The 15,232-nt window shown below is 49.8% G+C and overlaps 1 protein-coding gene across 2 annotated transcripts in view; it reads right to left on the bottom strand.

Annotated features, from left to right (window-relative positions):
• Positions 1-15,232, bottom strand: part of SSBP3 (single stranded DNA binding protein 3) — a 166,545-nt gene that overhangs the window by 50,411 nt on the left and 100,902 nt on the right. The window lies entirely within an intron of this gene.

Here is a 15,232-nt window from a genome sequence, read left to right as displayed (position 1 = left end):
GTCCTCTGGGATGACAGTGAGCCCCTCAGGATCAAGAAACAGAACACTCATCTGTTACGATTGCAGCCTGCCGTCACCACTTCCGAGAAGTCACTTCTCAGCCACAAAACAGGACCCAGAACTCCTAACTCCCAGGGAAGGGGATGAGGGACTGTATGAATCCCCCAAACACACCACATGCAGCAAGAAAACAGACAGCCCTGGAAACCAATACACCGGGGTTCAAACACTGTTTGCCTGTACTAGCAAGGGGTGACCGTGGCAAACCACTCAGCTTTCTTTCTGCACTAGGTTCAAATCACCGCATTCCTACCTGCTCCTAAGCGTTGGGGAAGATTAAGCAACGGGATGGTCTGCGTTTTGTAACCCAGGGAAGCTGGTCATCTGGAAATAAGGAGGACTCGGGAGGCCCACAGTGGCTGTTTCAACAGACCCCAGGTAAAAGGGAATAGCGTGGGATGCAGCTGGCTTCTCTGGCCCAACATTCCAAAATGATTCGGTGTACAGAAAAGCAAACTTCTCTGTAAAGAGAGTCTGCCAACTATCCTGTAATGTGTTAAAATACCCCCCAAATATCAGGTTCTGCCTTTCCTACCTCCTTAGGTTGGAGGAGAAGCCAGCCCTGGTTGAGCTCCCCGCCCCTGGTATTATCTAGGATGAGGGCTGCCTGGGGGAATACGCCAGGTTATCCATTAGCTGCACTGTTTGTTTGTGGTTGGTTGTTCTGCGAAAATGCAACTTTTCATGATTTACAGCCAACAATTATTCCGCAGCAGCAACAGAAAAAAAATTTTTTTTTTAATTTTAAATGGGGTGAGGTAAACATCCTCCTATACTTTCTTCAAGTTCTTTCACAGACCGGTTTTACACTTAACTCTTTAATCATTCAGCAACTTATTTTGGTAAAGAACATAGATTTTACTCCTCAAATGATCAACTGGCTTGGTACAAGTTTTCCAGTCATTTGAAATCAGAGACAAAAATTCTTACAAAGGCATGGGATGGTTTCTGAGCTTTTAAAAAATTCTGTCCTAATTCTGTCCATTCTAATGATCAGAGTTTTACAATGTATTTTATTATCTTCTTCAATTCTTTAGTGGAAGCTTTCTTATTTATTTTTATCTACTTATCCCACCAAACTTCTATCATTTATACAAGTCATCTTCCTGTCAAAATAAAAAAATTCCTGTATACATATAAATAAAATTTGGAGGAAAACTGACACCTTTCCAAAACAGAGGTACCCTCTTAGGAGGTGACCTTTCTCAAATTACTCATATTTCTGTTCAAGTCCACCAGTCAAGCAAGGAGGGTGGGCCAATGATGCTGATCAGAAAGGCAGTCAAGGGCAAGTGATACATTTGGGATAACCAAAACCCTCTCTTGCCCTGATTAAATGTTTTATTCAATAAATGTGACACTGACTTGTTCTCAGGGTGAAGATGGAAAAGATGGTGCTCCTGATGACAGTGTGAGAAAGACGGAGCCGATGGCCCAGCCCTGGGCTGGGTGGATGGCAGGGGCTGTCTGGCCTGATGCGCAGAACAAGCCAGGTACTGTCACACCATCTCTCCCTGAACCCCCAGGCGGCCTTCCAAGGCAGACACAAGCACCCTTACATTACAGATGAGAAAACAAGTGTCTGTGTGGAGAGCAGACTGAAAGTGGCCTTTTCCCACTTATCCCCTCAGAGAGTCCAGATCTACTCTTCCTCAGCCTTCAGCTCAGAAACAATGAATGGCTTTTAAAGAAAGATCTGGAAAGCTTCAGCAACTTGGTTCTTTAAATTAGCATTATTCATTTAATATAAAACACTTTCCTATTATAGGACACAGCAGAGTAAAAAGAAAATTAGCCACTGTTTTTTGTTAAATAATATCGTAAGCACTTCTCTCATTAAATGGTCAAAGAAAACATGATTTTTTAATGAGACTAATATCATTATTCAACTAATTTAATTAACAGGGCATTATATCAGTGTTTGCTAACTTAGTTACAAAATGATATCTCTTTGATCTCTTTGGTATTTTAACTTAATCTTTTGGATCACTAACCTTTTAAAATGGTTTACACTGGCCATTTAGTAAAACAAATGACAAAACATTCATGCCGTTTGCTATTTAGGTATTTGATGTCTTTCCTTAGTGATATACATGAGCTCTTTATATATTAAGGATATAACATATAGATATATTATCATTTAAAAAAAAAAAAAACACACTTTAAAGGAATACTTGAACCAGGTGCATGACTTACAAGCCTCCCCTGACACCAAAATCTCTTTTTCCTACAAGATCAGAAATCCACGGTCCTTTGAATATTAGGGATGGAAAATCCACAGTTCTAGTAGGGGGATGGTATAATTCTTTGACATCTGGGTGGAAATGGACATTTGCTACCCTCCAGTGGAAGGAAGGCCATGTTAGTGGTGGCTCAGGTGTCAGGAAGCTGGGGTGATAACTTATCCTTTATAGGCTCTTTCAGCTGCAAAATTAAGTAGCTCTGCAGTGTTTAACTCTGTCTTGAAGTATGACAGTTACTGCCATTCTTTGATTTTGAGGCAAACATGAACTTATAATAGAAAACTTTCAAAAGGGCAGAAAAGGACAAAAAAGAAAATGAAAGCAGCAACCAGTGTCACAGAGAGACAAGAGGGTTAAGAAATCATTCTTGCACATGAAACCCAATCCAAGGGACCTCACCCCACATCTATCAACGTGATGATGCCCTCACCCCCACACCTCAACAGCACCTTTACCTATCTCTAAGACCCAGCACAATGTGAGGCATACAGCAGGTGTTCAATAAACAATTACAACTTTTATTGTTCAAAGACCTGCTTAAACCTGGCCATCTGGAGCCAGGCCTTTCCGGACTGCTAGGAATCGGCCTCTCCCTGTGGTTTCCAACTTGGAGTTAGAACTCCATTAAAGCACTCAGCAAAGTGCCTCATGTGAGTTTTCTCTAAAAACACAAAACCCAAACCAAAACCCCCTGACATTCACAGAGGCCGACAGCACGTTGGAGCTGTAGTACGTGCCCAGGAACTCTTCCACCGGTGTAGGGGAGGAAGGAGTCAGGAGCCGGAGACCTCCTGCCTGGGCTCGGGTAAGTCCCTGCTCGCCCTGGGCCTCTGTTGCACCAGATGTCAAATGATGGAGTTAGAGAAGACGACCTCTGGAGCTCTTCTTCCAAAGTGCTCTCCCAACACAGTCTGTACACCTAGCGGGGCAGGGACTAGAAAGAGCAGCTCCTAAATTTTAGGAAGGAAGACCCTAAATTTTAACTCTTCCCCATTCATCACAGAAAGAACTCTTAGGACTTCCAGTGCAGTGGTGGTACAGTGGTTAAGAATCTGCCTGCCAGTGCTGGGAACACAGGTTCCATCCCTGGTCTGGGAAGATCCCACAAGCCACAGGGCAACAAAGCCTGTGCCACAACCATCAAAGTCCAAGCTCTAGAGTCTGTGCTCCTCAACAAGAGAAGCCATCACAATGAGAAGCAACTAGACAGTAGTCCTAGCTCGCTGCAACTAGAGAAAGCCTGTGCACGACAATGAAGACCCACCTAAGACTAAATGAGCATTTTTAAAAAAGAGTTAGATCAAAAAAAGAACTCTCAGAGGTTAAAACTTTACCACCACCTACAAACCTATTGATTATCAAAGCCGGGAGATAACAGCTAGCTCAAGACACCTGGGCTCTCCCCTGCACCAACCGCAACGCCCAACAGCCCCCCTCGCCAACCTTTATCCATATATGCATACATGCATATGGACTAAAAAAGGCAGAATCAAACTGGGCACGCAGTTTGGCAACTCATGCTTCTTTTTTTTAACTAACTAAAAATTCTTTTCCAAATAGAAAACAGGCCTTGCAGTGAGTGGTGTGGCCCACTGCAGCCAGCTGCCTCCTCCAAGCCTCCGGGATCTAGTCCACTTGGAAAGCCTGAGATGCCTTCAGACATCTGCCTGAAGCTGTAAAACTTTCCCTCCCTGCGAAGTATTTTATTTTTGTTCACAGCCAGGGAGCCTTCCAAGGAGGGCTCATCCTACAACGTTTACCCTCAAGAGTAGGGTTTCTTTATGACCCCAGGATAGCTACACAGCCACCGGGGCTTAGGGGTTCGCTGCAGCCCCTCAGCTCTGTTTGTGTGCTCCGGATGCCACTCCACCAAACCCCGTTGTCAACAGTCAGGAGAGACCTGGACACCACCCCTGACCCAGAGTAAGCACATTCTCCCCCCAACCCTTACCCTGGTAGAGAAGCAGGGTTCAAACCTGCAGCCTTGGGATCTGAGCGACAGTGAGGAGCCTTGAAAGCCAAGAGAGGAAACCTGGGCTTGCCGTTCAAGGCAACACGGAAGAGATCTCAGCAAAAGAGCAAGCAGCTCAGGACAGTTGAGAATCCTACCTGACACCTCTCACCCTGTGCCAGGCATCCCAGTGCACGCCTGACAAACTCACCCAACACCACCAGGGTACCCAAGGCTCCACAAATGAACAGACTTGGCAAGTTCTGGATGTGGGCCCTTTCCTCAATCCGTAGCAAGGAGCCCCATGCAACTCAAGGAACAGGGTCAGTAGAGAGGGAACAAGAGACAAGCTCCCAGGAGCCTCCCACTTCACATCTTGTAGTATCTTGTGGTAGGTGACATTCATGCTTCCTTCAAGCAGCAGAGCCTGATGGGGGTGGGGGTGGGGGTGGGGGCGGTATGTTCCCTACAAGACAGGACCTTCTAGCCTTACCCTGACAGCCCCAGTTAGCCTCACCCACAAACTAACCTGGAATCCCCCCACCCATTTTTACTCTCTATAAAAAAAGTTCTATGCACAGGAAGCTCCTGGAAAACGGAATAAAAACACGCTCAGAGCGGACGGCGGGACTGCTGCCAGGTCAGCCAACCCCTCCTGACTGATTTACAAGGCTGCAAAATGGAACTTTGTTCTGCAAATCCCCTCCCTCCGTGCCCCACCCCAATACTCAGGCGTGTAGCAGCACGGGGCCCACATGTGAAACCACCAAGTACAGCCTTTCTTGGCTGAAACTCAACACAGGCCACGTGGCCAGGCACCCAGGACACCAGGGGCATGTGGTGCATGGCAGTGTGCTCACAGCTGGGCAGCGGAGGACACCTGGGGCAGTGCAGCTCTGAGAAATGAAGGCCTGTGAGAGAAGGTCATATTCCGGAGGGGGAGATATGTTTACACAGGTGTCATCAGGTCAGGGGGTTCAGCATTCTGTGCAAAATACAGAATTCACAATTCAAAATACAACATTCACTGCAAAATATAGGAGTGACCTGGGACCCGCTGGGCCAAGCTTCCTCAGTTCAGTTCAGTTCAGTCGCTCAGTCGTGTCCAACTCTTTGCAATCCCATGGACTGCAGCACACCAGGCCGCCCTGTCCACTGAGTCAGTGATGCCATCCAACCATCTCATCCTCTATCGTCCCCTTCTCCTCCCGCCTTCAATCTTTCCAGCATCAGGGTCTTTTCCAATGAGTCAGTTCTTCGCATCAGGTGGTCAAAGTACTGGAGTTTCAGCTTCAGTCCTTCCAATGAATATTCAGGACTGATTTCCTTTAGGATGGACTGGTTGGATCTCCTTGCAATCCAAGGGACTCTCAAGAGTCTTCTCCAACACCACAGTTCAAAAGCATCAATTTTTTGGCACTCAGCTTTCTTTATAGTCCAACTCCTCACATCCATACATGACTACTGAAAAAACCATAGCCTGTACTAGACGGACTTTTGTTGGCAATGTAATGTCGCTGCTTTTTTCCCCCAAGTTTCCTAGAGGGAATTTTAGCAGCATCAACAGACTGAAGATGTAGCTAAGGGAATGGAAAGAATCTCATCACACAGACAGAAAGGCCAAGACAGAGAGAAGCGGGGTGGCAAAAGCAGAAGGTATAGGCAGAGGCCTCTCGGTTTTATGTGCAAACCACAGAAGAGTTTGGAGAACAGAGGTTCTAATTCTGCAGCTTGGAAAAACACGCAGAGCTATTGCTACGTGAAGAGACAGAACTGGCTGGCGTTAAAAATAGGTCTGGATGACACTGGGGAGTGAGCAACACAGGCTCCCTGCCTCCAAACGGCCAGGGGGCCGTTACGCATGGGGAGGAAAGAACGTGCTCGCCCGTCGCCGCTGAGGGATGGCTCTGGGTCCAGGGGAAGGTGCTCCAAGCCACCGAAAGCTTCTCCAGATCCGAGCATCAGAGTGAAGAGCCTCTGGGAGCAGTGGGTCACGTCACCTTGGGGTGGCCCAGCGGGGACAGGGTGTGAGCGCACTCAGGATCAGAGGGTGTGGGTTTCATCTCTGCTTGGCCACAACAGAGCCATGGGGACTGCCTCAGCCTCTGCTCTGAAAAGAGGGGAGCTATGTTACCCAGCACCACCTGGCATTTCCTGGGGGTTGTTAGGAGACAGAAGAGCCCCGGATGGAGGGTCCTGGGATCAGGGTTCCAGGTCTGGCTATAAACCACCTGCTGTGTGACTCGGGGGAGCCTTCTTGCCCCCTAGGCTGCTGCTCAGTTCCAAGGGAGGTGGCTGAGGTCCTGCTGCTACAGTGAACCAAGAGGGCATCACACCAAGCTCTCGGCCACACACACAGAGAAAGGGTGAGAAAAGCCCCAGCTTGCACAGACAGGCCATCAGGCCCAGGTGAGGGCTGTCTTGACACCAGAGCGTCTTCCCTAACATCCCCATCTCATTTCCATCTCCTGAAAAGTGAGGATGGATGCAGGAATGCAGAGAGAGCAGGCAGAGAGTAGCAAATGCCTTTTCATCCTGATCCCAGAGCCCTGGGGAGAGGGAAGGGGGTACAGTTTACTTCTCAACATCCCTGCGAAGGTGTCACTGCTGTTTACCAGTAAGAAATCAGGCCCAGAGAAGTGCATTATCCTAAGTGTTCTAACTTCAGTCTCTCTGTCCCTCCACCTCTGATTTCGGTCCAAGAAACCTAAATAATGCACCCCTCTCTGCCCTGCCACCAGTCCCTGCAAAGCAGAGTTCTGGGTGCTTTTTGTTGCTTATGAAAAGAAACAACAGATCACAGTAACCTAAGGTAAGCACAAGGCATTCTCTACATCTGAGATCATCCACATGTTTTTCTCTTCCCAAAGTAGACTGGCCTTCTAACTGCTCCTTCCAGCAAGTATTTCACTGAGTTGGCCTCTGCTAAGGGAGGGTGCATGCTTGTGTGTGCCTGTGTGTGGGAATGTAAGGTCTCACTGAAGAGTCTGTTGAATCTAACTGGTAAATTACCCTGGGAAGAGAAGGAGAAACAAGGTAGGTGGGGAGCTTAAAAAGGTTAGAAGTGCTTTCTACATGGCCATGTGTTCAGCAAACGCTGGCTCCTGGGCCGCCACGGATGTGCTATGCTGCGCCTGCTGGGATTGGAGACGACAGAGGCTAGGCTCTGCCCGTGAGGTCCAGGAGATGAAATGAAGTCTCCACAGGAGAACTAAGGGAAGCGGGAAGGTGTTCCAGGCGGGCGCCGTGAGGCGGGGATTAGGGGGATCAGGGAGGCTTTATGGAAGAGGTGGCACTCAAGCCAGGGCCTTAAAGGACAGCAAGCCTCAGAGATGCAGGAGGTGATAGGAAGGTGAGAGATTACTGCTGTCATCTTAGCCTTCCCCTGGAACCAGGCCTTCTGACAGCTTCTCCTTCAGAGCATAAATCCCGTCAGGCCTCCACCCTCCCCAGCCACTCCATCTCGCTGACAGGGTGGGCATGGGGCTTACCCACATCCCCTCCCCAAGAAAGGAGAGGAGGCGGCCCACCCAGCTCACCAGCTAACCTAGGCGCAGCTCATCTCGCTTCTCTCCCCATACTCCTGGACAACTGGGCAGGTACAATAGATGAGAAAACAGGCTCAGGGACTCGTGCAAGGTCACTCAGCTCAGAACAGGCAGAACTGGAAGCCAAGCCCAGACCCTCTGGCTGTGTTCCAGCTTCTCCAGTCTAAGCTTCGAAACTGACGTTTAAAGATGCTGCCGGAGGGTAAAGAGGTCCGGGCTCTCTGCCCAGCCCCTCTGCTCTCCAGCAGCTGGGGTACAAGGGCACCTCACTTTACCTTCCTGAGCCCCTCATCATCGTCTATTATGGGGAGGCCTCTACCCTCAACAGGGCTATGGGGAACCCAAATATGACTCCTCAGATAAGGGGCTCAAACGCCTGAGCCAGCAACACAGCACCAGGTGGAAGACACACACGCGTGCTTTCTATGATTCTATGAACACAGGGCAGGCCAGGGCGTGGGAAGGGTGGGGGCCAGCAGAAGACAGCATCCTTGGTGAGACAGAACCCAGTCTTCTGAGGAGCGGCCTCTTTCGTTTTAAAAAAAAAAAAAAATGAAAGAAAGGCACCCCAGTCAGACCATTTTCAAGAGGAAGAGGCACAAGCTTCTCTGCCGAGAAGGTCACGGCCACCACCCCACCAGGCCCTGCCCACCAACCCAGGAAGCACTCGCTTCTCCTGGGAACGGGATCAAAGGGCATCCTCTGTGTAAGAGGCGGAGCCCATGAAATTAATAGTTGGTTATACTGTAGGTGCCAGCCAGGGTGCCCGCCCCCGTGTGCAAACATCTCCCCAGCTGAGCCGCGCAGCAGAGGGCACGGGTCCTAAGCGTGTACACGTGAGACAAGGGAGATTAAAGGCGAGAGGTCCCCCCTGCAAATGAACAGTGTGGAGTGGATCAACAGCACGCTGTTTGTACAACGCTGATTTTCTTCTTAAAGAGAGATGAGCTTCAGACCCTGGTTTACACCATTAGCAAAACACACACACACACACACACACTCCCACTGTCTTAAAGGAGCCTCTTACAACTGCAAACATGTCATAGTAGGCCAGTGACAGTTCCTTAACAAGAACACTGGCAGTTGCTTCTGCAAAGTGGAAAATTCCCTGGCATGGGCCTGCACACACGCTCAGTTCCAACGACAACTTAATCCTGCCAGGACTGAGGTGTGCACAGAACAAAAAACCCACCCACTTTAGAAACTTCCGTTTTTTTAGGTTTAAGAGAAATCATTAAAGGGTGGCCCCCAGAACACCTTTCAAGAAAGAGGGTGCATACTTTGCTCACCGGCACCAGATTCAGGGGGGCAGAGTCACCTTCCCTCAGCTCAGCCCCCGTCATGACAGGATAAGGTGCACAGCCTGAAAAATCTCATCTGGGTCCCCTGACATCCAAGTGGGGAAGTTTACACTCGGACGGGGAGAGGCTGCAAACGAAGGAGCCGGGAATGCAGGCGCACGGGCGGTACGAACAGATGCCGCCTAAGCCTTTAAAGCGCGTATTAATTGCGCTCATTTAGCTAACAGTCTCTGTTTCGGCCCCCACCCTGGTCGACCAGGGTCCTTCGGTACCGCTGGAGAGATGCAAGCTGTTGGCCTTACTGTTATTTTGTCAGCCATTAAACGATTCATCGGAGTCATTAATTGATTTATTACTGCTGCCTGCTCAGAGGGTTTAGCAAATAAGGAATGATGTAGGTCACAAAGCAAAGGAAATTGAACCAAACAACGCCATGAGCCGCCAGGTACTTAGAATCCACTGTTGTCCACTCGCACAGCCCTCCACGCCCAGCTGTCAGATGGGGGGCTGCGTTGCTGGCTCTCCTGCCTGAAGCCCAGGTGTCAGCCTGCCTCCAGCGCATGTGTCATGCTGCCCAAGAGGCAGACCGAAGGTGGAGAAGCTCGTCTTGAAGGCTCCTGGGCATCTGCCAGGTGAGGTCACCAGTAGCTGGGCCCACGGCTGGGCCCTCCAGGACACAGGGAAGGGGCATGACAGCAGGCAGAGAGCTCCGGCTGGGGAGATGGCACACTCTGGCCACATCTCCCCCTCCCCCCGCACTGCCCACAGGGATGACAGGACAGCAACAGCTGACCAAACAGGTGCCTCCTAATGCCTGGCCCTTTCTTACTTACCTCTGATCCCCTCAAAAAGCCCCAGGGGGGCGGGTGGCATTAGCATCTCTATGTTACAGAAAACTGAAGCTCAGAGAGCTGATCTGCCCGGGGTTCCACAGGCCAGGAAGCAGCACCCTGGGACGTGAACCCACGTCTAGCTGACTTCCAAGTCCACGTTCCTTCCCTTTGACCAAATTCTTTAGGTAACACAAAGGGGCACTGCAGCTCAGCCTCAATGACAACTTCCAAAAAACTAGCTAGGAGACTGAGAGCAGGACGATCCCCTCCCTGCGGGGGTGCCTCATTTACAAAACAACAGGGTCCAGCGTGGGCAGAATTCAGCCTCTTCTGCCCCCACCCACTGCCTTGACCCCCTGAGATGATGCTGCCAACTAGGGCTCCTTCCTCCTGGGAAGACTCCAGCTGCTGGGAGCGAACCCTCCCTGAGGCTTCCCCTGCTGCCCACCTGTCCCTCTAGCCTAAATGCAGCAGTTGCAGGAAGCCTTCCCAGAACTAGATCGGGCACCCAGAAGGTGCACAGCAAAGGTCTGCCACACTGGATGGGACTGTAGAAAAGTTCCCAGCTCTCACCCTGCTCCCAGGCCCTGGGGTGCTGAGCAGACTCAGAGAGCGGTGTTGAGATGAGGGGACCAGGACAGTCATTTTACAGAAACGTTAACACCCTCGACAAGAGGATTCACGAGGTCACAGATTCCGGGCAAGTCTGTGTGCGCACACTGTCTGTCTTTGTCTCTGAGGCAGGAACGGTAACAGCTCTGGTACCCAGTGTCCCCAAGGAACCAAACTCAGCCAGTCTGGTTGACTTAAATTCTGTGATCACAGCAATCAGCCCCTCAAAGACACACCTCATCCCTTGCTGCCTGGCAGCATTCTAGAACAGGGCCCACTCTGGCGGGCATGCAGGAGGCCCTCTCAGGGAGGCGGGCTATTCAGTTTGCTCCAAGAGTGATGCGGCGGGGCTGAAGATGTAGGTCAGGCATGGACTAAGACCCCGGCTGCTTCAGTCGTTGACACAGCCCAGTCTGCAAGCTCGTTCCACAGCCTGTTGAGGTCTAGCCAGAGCCATTGAAGGGCGAGGCAGGGTTGCCCTTTGGAGGTCACCACAAAGAGGCCCACAGATGCCTGCTGGGGGTCTGCCAGGCACACAGGCAGGGCTTTCTTGTTAGCATCCCGCCACAATGGCTCCAGAGCACTCCAGAGCACACAAGGACACACTAGGCTTTTAGGATCCTAGTGAGAAACCTGCTAGTGGGACAGGGCCAGGAGCCCAGCCTGGAAGAACTAGAGATGACCTGACTGGTCAAAGGCTTCCAAGGGATCAGAGGACCTTATCTACTGAGACCTCTGACCCATACACGGGATTTCTCAGTGGTCCACCCCTACTCTCCCCATCAATCCATATAGTATTGAAAGCACAAAGGAAGATCTTTTCTAAAAACCTTCATCAGGGTGCAACAAATCAGATTCTTTAAATCCATCAGAAAAGGAATAATCTATTGTTATTACATATGTTTAGTACTCTCTGGCTTACAAGGCCTTTCTTTCACCCAAATTTACTTGATGAACATGCCCAATTATCCCTCTGTGGAGGCTGGTCCATCTCTCTGGAACATTCTCCTTCACTCTCTCCTCCTGGGCAAAACCTCTTCATCCTCCATGTGTTCCTCATCACAGCACTTGTCACATCTGACTGTTAATTTCTTATTAAATTAGCCAGCTGCCTTCACAGGGATGGGGGCAGGAATGGTGTGCACAGCATAGAGAAGGTGCTGGCTCAGTAAATACTTTTTGGATTAATAAAGTTCTTGCAGAAATTCTGCTTATCAAGAAGAGTCACCATGTCTACAAGGTCAAACTGCAGGACTAGCTAACTCACACAACTACCCTCTCCGCTCCAAACACGGCACCTCCGCCACACACACATGCACGCACAGCCCTCCATGCCCACACACATCTCAGAACAGGCTGTTTCCTCTGCCTGTGAAATTCAAGCTTTGGCTGTTCAGAAAACCTGGGCACTGATGCGGCTCCGCCCTCCTGGCAGATGACTTGGGTGGCCTCTTCTGGTGTCAACGGTCAGGTCAGTAAAATGAGATCATGGTTACACCTCCCCTCCCAAGACAGCTGTGGAGACAGCTTAAGCTAACATCCAGGCAAAGCATCTTTAGTTCCAAAAAAGACAAAAAAAAAAAATGCAAGGGAGTGGGGTGTCCTCTAGAGTTAAACTGCCACTGTGTCTCATTCCCACTGGACGGAAGTCTAGCCTGGGGCCAGTGGGCTGGGTGCAGTGAAAGGATAAGGTATGAGTTGAGGCATCTTTATGAGTTGCTAAGACCTAGCTGCCTCTCCCAGCCCTGGTGGTCGAGCCGCCCTTCCACTTCCAAAGCAGAGCCTGCTGTTCACTTTCAAGACAGGTTGAATGCTCTGGTTCTCAGTCTCCTTGCAGGTAGATGTCTGCTCCGCTGGCCCAAGGAGCAACTTTTTCCATACGCTTCTCAGAGAGGCCAGAGAACCTGGCTACTACCTCCAGGGCTTGAGGACAGGCAGAGGTGGGGGGTGGGGGGGTGGGGGGGGGGGGTGTGCTCCTGAGCCTGGGCAGAAGCTGAGGAAGACATTAAGGCAGAGGTCTCCCCCTAAATGCCTTCCTGTGCCCCAGAAAATGTGCCCCATAGATGGAGGAATCCACTGCCAATCTGACAACTGCCCTTTGCAGCTGAACCCTCCAAATCATAGATTTTAAAAAAAGACATGGTTCTTGGAATCAAGAGACATCAAATCATAGATTTTAAAAAAAGACATGGTTCTTGGAATCAAGAGACATGGTACAGAGCAAGCCTTGCGCTCACTCGGTCAGACTGCATCCTCCTCTTGAATCAACTTCTCATTTGATGTGAAAGAACTTGAGAGAGGCAGAGAGAAGAGAAAGATAAGATGCCGAGAAAAGGGGGAGGGTGGGCCATGACCAGGCTCTCTGAGCCTACAGGAACCTCTGGCCACACCCCTGTTCTGTCTACCATGTCCTGAGAACAGCTCCAGCACTTCACCAAGCAAGACTCAGCCCCACCCAGGACACTGTTCATGCTACTTTTACCCTCTCTGCTCAACAAGCTCCCCTGCCACCTTCCCTTTATCTACCTACATCCCTTTATCTACCTACAGAACTCCTAGTCATCCACCTATGCCCCCCTCTTATGTCCCTGCTTCCCAGCACAGAATAAGCATGAGAGGCCCTGAGTAGGTTCATGAGCTAGGACTCAATTTTAGAAGATACTTGCTTCTGCCTGCAACCCTCTCAACAAGGGCTGAGATGGAAGGTTCAACACCAATGGTAAACCAAGGGCTGCCATGGTAAAGCGGACAGAGCACTGGACCAAGGGGAGGAGCTTCGGCCTTCCAGCTCCCTGGCTAATTCAGAGGCAGGCAGTTCACTTCCATCTTGAGATGCTCCCCCGCCCCATGCCCCGACCATATAAGACAACACCTTACTGGAGCTGGCATAAGTTAATGCGAACAAGGAGATAACGGAAGGGCTCGGATCTCATCTCAGCCTCTCTCCTCCTCCCATTCTCACCTCCCTCTTTTCATGGACACCAAGCTTCAACCTTGAGAAGCACATGCTGGTCCCCAGCCTCTGCACATGCCATCCCTCCACCCAGAATGCCCACCTCCCTGCTGGCTTCTGCCATTCTAATCCATCTACCCATCCATCCCTCAGGTTGCCCTGGGCGCTGGGCAGGATGACTTTTTTCCTCTTTCAAGTCAATGTAAAACTCTGTAACCCCTACAACACTTTCTACCTGGCCTTATCATATGGACAAAGCTATCTCCCTGCAGGACTACTGGTTCCAGAAAGTAGAATCCAAACAGTAACTATGTCCAATAATCAGTAACCACTGAATGACTGGGGGCTGTGAGAATGCTTTTGGACAAAGCTAGGCCTGGCTCTTCTGAGAAATGTCTTCTTTATTTTCCTCCTTTATAAAAATGTAACTTTAAAGAACAGAACATACTCTCACAAATCCAAATGTCAAAAGGGACAAAGAGGGCCTTATCTTCCCAAAGTCTCCATGTTCCTCTTCTCAAGCAATCACTGGAGAAGAGAAACATGGAAACCTTGGAAAAGACCTCAATTTGAATCTTAGTTCTATTCCTAGCTCGAAACGTGTAAGCCACATAGACATCACAGGACCATCCTTGAAGGATGATGACCAAACTCCCCACTCCGCTGCAAATCTGGTCGAAAGCAGTCTGGTTTTCTTTTATTTTTGTCTAATTGCATTTGAGGCTGTGGCCTGGTTTTCTCCACTGCAGACAGGAGTTTTTTAATCAGCTTCAGGTAATCCACAGGCCTCCAGAAAACCTGAACCTAGAACCTTAGAACAGGAAGGGGCCCCAGCTTCTCTGCTAACAGACCTAGCCGCAGCCTCACAATCCTAGGTGGAGGGCAGGAAAGGTCTGAGACCTGAGTCTTCCAACACATCGTGCCTTGGCAGTTTTATCTAGAAAATGGCAATAATTTGCCTTGCTTCACAGAGTTTATGAAAGTAAGGTTTCTGCTTCCCCCAGAAATAGTACTCAGCCTACATCCATCAGGTGTTCAATAATTATTTTGTTGAATGGACACTCCTTCTAAACCCTTCTCTCCACTTTTTATCCACCAAGGAAGTCCCATGCCCTGTGTGGACTAGGTGGGCACTGCTCACCTGTAGAGCCTCTCAGTGCTCCCATCACTGTCCCCCAAAGCTTGCTGGTTGCGCATTCCAGGAACAGAAATAACCCACCACACATCATGCAGACATGGAAAGGAAGCTGATCTCACTTAGCCCTCTCAATAGCTTGCTCCTTTGTTTCGTATCTGACCTACCTTGCCAATGAAGACCACGATGGTTAAGTGTCTTTACAAGGTCGCAGTTCTTCCTGGCTGGGTCCAGTCACCACACACCAACACACTGCATCCCCTCCAGTGGGAACCAAAAGGAAGACTCCAGTCATGGAAAGGATAAGACTTTAACCTTACAAACAGGCCTTCCAGTGATGGTACCAGTATGAGGCAGGTCTCTTCAACCTTAACTTGCCCATCTGTGAAATGGGAAGTCACCATTCCTTGCCTGGCCTACCTGACACAGGAGTTTGAAGAAACAAACAGAAAACTGGGTGTGAACAGAAGAACAACTGCATCCCCTGTTCCCTGGCAACCCAAGGAGGACACTACAGTGATAAAGGCACAGGGCTAGGTGTCAGGCCCTGGCAGGCTGCCCCCATGAGTCCCTTTCCCTCGTCTATAAAAAAAAAA

The sequence above is a fragment of the Odocoileus virginianus genome, chromosome 5 (genome assembly GCF_023699985.2).
Source record: "Odocoileus virginianus isolate 20LAN1187 ecotype Illinois chromosome 5, Ovbor_1.2, whole genome shotgun sequence".
NCBI lineage: Eukaryota > Metazoa > Chordata > Mammalia > Artiodactyla > Cervidae > Odocoileus > Odocoileus virginianus.
Note: the sequence above shows the minus strand (reverse complement) of the source record. Positions and strands in the feature narration are given on the sequence as shown.